The sequence below is a fragment of the Benincasa hispida genome, chromosome 4, assembly GCF_009727055.1.
Source record: "Benincasa hispida cultivar B227 chromosome 4, ASM972705v1, whole genome shotgun sequence".
NCBI classification, from domain to species: domain Eukaryota; kingdom Viridiplantae; phylum Streptophyta; class Magnoliopsida; order Cucurbitales; family Cucurbitaceae; genus Benincasa; species Benincasa hispida.
In genome coordinates this window covers 54,334,048-54,340,425 of record NC_052352.1, presented here as the reverse complement: position 1 = coordinate 54,340,425, position 6,378 = coordinate 54,334,048, and positions in this window count along the sequence as shown.

The window sequence follows — 6,378 nt, the reverse complement described above, 5'->3', positions numbered from 1 at the left end:
ACATTGCTTCCAGCTGGTCCTTTCATTTCCTTTTCTTTCCTTATATTGTATTGTATTACATTTTGGCTTAAGGAATTAATACATTTTGTGATCAATGCATTTCTCTATTTTTCTTCGATTCCATCTCCATTTTCCTTTACTTGGCATCTTTAACTTTCATTGCATCACTTAGTGAGATTGTTAGAGTATCGCATACTTAATCATGCGACATAGGAATATGAAGCATGTAGCAAACCACCGGGAGGTGTACGTTGCGTGAGTGTTGTGAGAAAACCTTATTTGCTTAGTGTGAAGCTGTAGCAACGCCTGTCTATAAGCGGATGCAATACTTGTCTATGAGTAAAGTCAGCAACAACCAACTGCCCAGAAGGGTAAGTGGTTGGTCGCATTAAGCAATGGAAGCCAGTATTCACTAGAGATAGGAATAATCTTACGTCAACTAAGTTTATGCGATTACCTTGTCTTATGAACGCATCATTCATCATTTAGGCATACTTGGGAGAGTAGTCTAAAAACCAGGTCTAAGACTCGAGAGAGCAGATCAGATTGCATAAGCAAGAATGGGGAACTTAGAGATAAGCTCTATTTTCTATAACATAGTATATGCACCCTAGGAGAGGATGTTGCATGCATCCAAGAAGTAGGATACGGTAGTATGTAGTCATCTTGTTTATGTATGGGAGCACATGAGCAGGAATAGAGACTTAGGAATAAGGCCTCTCGACACTTTGCATATACATCGCGTGCGTCCTAGAATTAGGCTCAAGTGTGTGTAGCATGATCGCATAGCTTACGTTGGTTGGGGTTACCCTTGCGGTTAAGCTTAGGGTTGCCATGAAGACATCTTCACATTTCATCTATTTTTCCATGCATTTACTACGCGTCAACAGTTGTCGTGTCTCTATCTCTCATTCATACTTCTAATGCTTAGTCTGTTAGTTAGGAGTAGGAGTAGTTATTAGCTTATGCCCCCCTTCATTATTTTATTCATCTGCCACAAACACATCACCGCATAACCTTTAGTTACAAGCCCCTGAGTTCGACCTCTGATCACCCGAGAAACTTATGTTCTCGCAAGAGCGTAAGAAAACTTGTGACAGGAACGCATGGTCATCGCATACATTCGTAAACGCATAGTTTACGAATGACCATTGACACATGACCACTGACGCATGAGTATAAACGCATAACCTAAGACATGCATTGCATATTGAGTCCCTCTAATTTTAGTCATCAAGTCTTTGATGGCTAATTTTAGTCACCAAATAGATCTCACAGTATGAACTTTTAGGGAGAAACGTGTAGAAGTAAAATGAAGTATCATATACCTCAATTACCTCCCACTAAATGTTCTACTTAGGGATTCATTAACTTAGTAAATCTGGCTATTGATTTTAACTAAGTGGGTATTTAATTTGCTAAAAAAAAAACACTTGCTTTTGATAATTAAACAAGTTTGATTCAAGTCTTATTAAATACTTTAATATACTATCATCAAATTTGCATGCCTGCAGCAAATCTATCCAATTCACCTTTCCAGGTAGGTTCTCAGGTAGGGATGTTCCGTTTCTGTCATCTTAAATACCCCAGCCTAGCTAGAACCCGCCTTAAACAAAAGGTTCCTTATAGATAGATTTGGTACATATTTAATCTTTTATTAGTCAATTTAATCCGATTAAACCAAATTAAAAGATTAAACTTAGGTTTCTAATCTCATTAGAACCGGAACTTAGGTCTATCTCAATCAAATTTTAAAACTCTTTTAAAACATGATTAAAGCCTAAGTTTGCATGCATGTCTTTCTTATTGATTTTAGTTCTAATTCATTAATTATATCTCTTATAAAAAAAAATGAAACAATTAGAAACAAATACATTGCTAAGCTAGACAAGGTATTTATAACTTTTATAAATAAACCTAAATATCATGCTTCATGCAATGTTCATTCATTACTATATATAACTTTTATACAACTTGTAATGAACTAAGCATACATGCTAACATACACCCTTATACTATAACAGTTATAATATAAAGATGATGCATGGATATGCTTAATGCATGCATATATTATAACTCTTATATTATATGATGCATGAGCATGCTTTAATATAATTTAATCATGCAAACTACTGTATTATAACTCTTATAATATAAAGATGATGTATGAATAAATGCATAACCTATAGTGGGTTTTAAAACTATATGACATACATTATGGCATATAGGCTAACATACATCACATGTACATTAAATAAAAATTGATGGACCGGGACAATTAGCCTCAAAATCGAAAAAATAAAGCTATCTATTACAAAAAGCATCGAGTCAACCGGTTCAAACAGGTGAACCGGGTCTTGAACTGCCCGAGCGAAGCCTTGTCACTTGATCGTATAACAGCTCCTTGTGATCGTCGAGTAAAGCCTATCAAGTATAAAATATTGTGTAGCGTGGATCGAGTGCCTTTGAACTATGCGATGAGCATGAAGGCCACGCGATCGTGCAGTGCACATCGAGTACCGCATGCTATGCGATCGAGTAGACAACAACTATGCGATGAAGCACGATTGTCTAAACAATCGAAGAGCAAACGTCGAGTATCTTATACCAAGTGATCAAGTAGCTAGTGACTATTCGATGAGCATGTTGGCCTACATGATTGTTTAGTGAGGGCGCCATGCATCGAGTATCATATACTCAACGATGGTTTACCCCAAGCGTCTATGCAATCAAGTTGCCAACACAACATGATCGAGTAAATACTACACGATTGAGTAGAACTTTTCTACACGATGGCATAGCCAAATATAAACGATCGTTTAGCCTGGGCTACACGATGCGACCAACCTTTGGTCTTCTTCCTCGAAAAGAACAACATCTCCATGCGTCTGAAGCTTCATCACGAACGACTCAAATAACAAAAAAAAACTTGAATACAGACTCGATAGCTTGTTAATTATGCCCAAAAACGTAGGGGCCCTTACAAATTAACTTAATATACGTAAAGAAAGCTTCAGACAGAGGCAATTATCTCGAAATTATCCATCAACACATCCACAACCACACTTAATACTTAAATGCATTGCAGAATTCTTAAAACCCACTAATAATGTAAATGAAATTCAATACATCAATGAAATTTGGAATATTAGAACAACCTGACTCTAATACCAATTAAAGGAACTCTAAATCTAGAGAACCAGTAAGCGGAAGCAGATTGTTCCAAATTTCATTGTGAAAGAACATATACATTTACAGTCTAACAAAAACAATTATGATTAAAGACTAAATTATAGCATGCTTCAAAATTAAAATAAAAAGGATCGAGTACAATACCTTTGAAGAACCCTTTCTTCATGTATTTTCCTCGATCGATCACCAACGCATCCAACAGCATGAACGCAACGAACAAACTGAAAGATCCTCCACCAACAGTGAATGAAACTCGATCCTCGACCCTTGAACAAAACTGGACTCCACCACTCGATTACCTTGGTATTCTTGGTGTGAGAATCCAGGAGTTGTGGGCTCTATATGGATTTGGGTAGAGGGAAGGAGGAAGTAGACGATCGAGTATGCAACCGAAGGAAGAAGTCTATCGTATAGACTTGATACTCGATCATGTAGTAAGCGAGTAACTATTATATAGAAAACTCGATGGCTCATTGTTTACTCTCTCAACAAGTAATCTGATCACTTGATGCGTGTGTGTGTGGAATGAAAAATGAAAAACTATTTTTCAACTTTATCCCACAGTTAGCCATAAATTGTGTAAAGCCACCCACTAAGGTGGTTATTGGAGAAAGTTCATCAATTATCTCATACTTAATTATATTATAAATAAATACAATAATTAACTTACCATATTATATTTATAACCTATAGTTTTAATATTACATCATATGCAACATATAAACCATAGTTCTTTTTCTCCTTTATAGCATTTAATATAAATCATGTTTATATTAATTTCTCCAATCAAATAATGTATCATATACATCATATCAATTATATAATATATAATTGAATTAATTGAATTATATCATATATAATCAAATTCCCTCTTGTTAATTTGACAAAATGATTCTCAACATGAACCATTGAGCTACCAAGGGAACCTTATGAACCTGTAGCTTGAAACTCCAACGGTACGTGAATAACTGACTAAACTCTTTAATCACGATATCCACCATCCGTTAACTGTCGGGCACACCACTAAAGACCGACAACTGCACTCTTCACACTACAGATATATTTCAGTGTCCATCGGATATAACCAATCAACAGTACGATGACCTTTCACAAATCACTCGTAAGTACAACTGGGCCAAATTGCCGTTTTGCTGCTATAGTTATATCTAACTCCTTAAGTACCACTGATTCCTCTAATGAACAATAGATCATAGTCCCATTATGACCAAAACCTTCTCGGGCCAAAAGAAGGTGTGGCATCTATTGTTCAAGCCCCGGAGTCAGCCCTTAAGGGAGTAATTTATCTACTTACCCCTGCTTTGGGGAAAGAGTGAATTTTGTCTTATGTAGCTGAGTTCCCAGCTCCCCAATCAGACGAATCTCCAAAATGGTAGGTTTGAGTCGGCAATCTGGCCACTCACACCCATGCAAATCAAAGTACCGCCTTCATAGGCAGGAGTTCACAACTCACTCAGGATTAAGGTCATGTTACCTATGGTCATCCTAGTGAAATGAAAATCTCTGTCATGAAAGGCGTTATATAATGAGATTAAACATTTCGTAGTCCGGTCTTATACAAACTGCTTCGTATAGAGTATCCCCGCTTGCATGCCTAATGCACGAATGATCAAAATCAGACCATTTGTAGCACTTTACAACATTTGTAATACCTACAAAGCGGGCCACACTCGTAGTGTCACCAGGATAAAGTTTTCCTCCTTTATTCATATACTACAGACCATTTAGGATATCACTTAAAGCACGATTCACTTGTATGTCTCCACATACATGCTTAAGTTACAATGATAACCAAGGATCTTAGTTTATTGGTTTGTGGTTAATGCAACTAAAATATCTCATATTTCATAGATTGAAGTGAATAAAATATCTCATATTACAAATCACAAAATTGTCCGTTCACACATGTGTTTATAAACTACAGAACCTTACGAGATTTAGGGCATCAACCCCAACAATCAGTGGTGTGAATAACAAGCTCAGTGGGGCCAGATGGGCCCCAGGCCATGACCTTGAAAGGTAAAGTTTTGTCACAAGTTTGGATGAGCAACTCTAGAGTTAGATGCATATTGATAAGATATGCAAGTATGTTGAATTTCATGTCAATTAGAGTTCAAACGAGCGCTTTACGTTAGTGAGTTGCCGTTCACCACATGTCATATGCATGGGTGGCAAAGTGGAAAATGTTCAGAATGCACTATAGAGGGAGGTATGGTGTCAGCTCTCCACCACCCCTAGGCCTTGTGGCCTAAGTGAGGCATACCCCTGACAACAGGTGTGTGTCATGGCATGGACGGGCATTACAAGACAAGTGTCTTGGGCATCTTTCATCAAGAATGGGATCTCATGGATAGTGTCGAACGACATGAGTGTGCTGGCATTGCGCCCCTTCCATGGGTCAGAGGTTCGATGTAGCATCCGATATGTTGTTTTGATTCGACAAGGACTCGGAAAGGTCAAAGTCTCGATATGTCCGGATGGATGGATGTCGGGAGTCCGAGTTGAGATAATTACCCTATTGGGTCGATTGACCGATGGTTCTTGAATAAGCATGTTGGGTTGTGTGTCCTAAAACTCGTAGTTTGTAAAGTTAAGATGTTATTCAATATTTCTTCAATAAAGTTGTGATTGAATCATTAAATTGCATTCATACAGTCTAAATCTAATAAATAAGATCCATGGTATTACATGAATACTTTAACTTTATGTAGAGACATGAAATGGATCAAGTTCGAGTAAATAACCAAAATGGTCTATAGTATACGAATAAGATTGGGTGCCTTATTTTGTAACACTATTGGATGTGACTACTCTGTAGTGGTTACAAGTTGTTTGTAAAGTGCTACAAACGAAATCATCTTGATTCGTTCATGTATTGATATGAGGAGTGGGGGCGTCCTATGCAATGAGTTTACATAAGATCGGACCAAGAAACAAGTCACTATTATTTTATAATGTTGTTTACTGTTTAAGACTGACTATTTCACTTAGATGACCTAGGTAACTCGATCTTAATCCTAAGTTAACTATGAACTCCTGTTTATTCAGGATTATCCTTAGATTACATGGGTGAGGGTTGGCTCAACAGTGTCGGCTCAATAAGCCTCCATCTTCAGGGGTAAGACCGGGTAGATAGTTGGGGACATAGGGTGCAAGACAGAATTCACA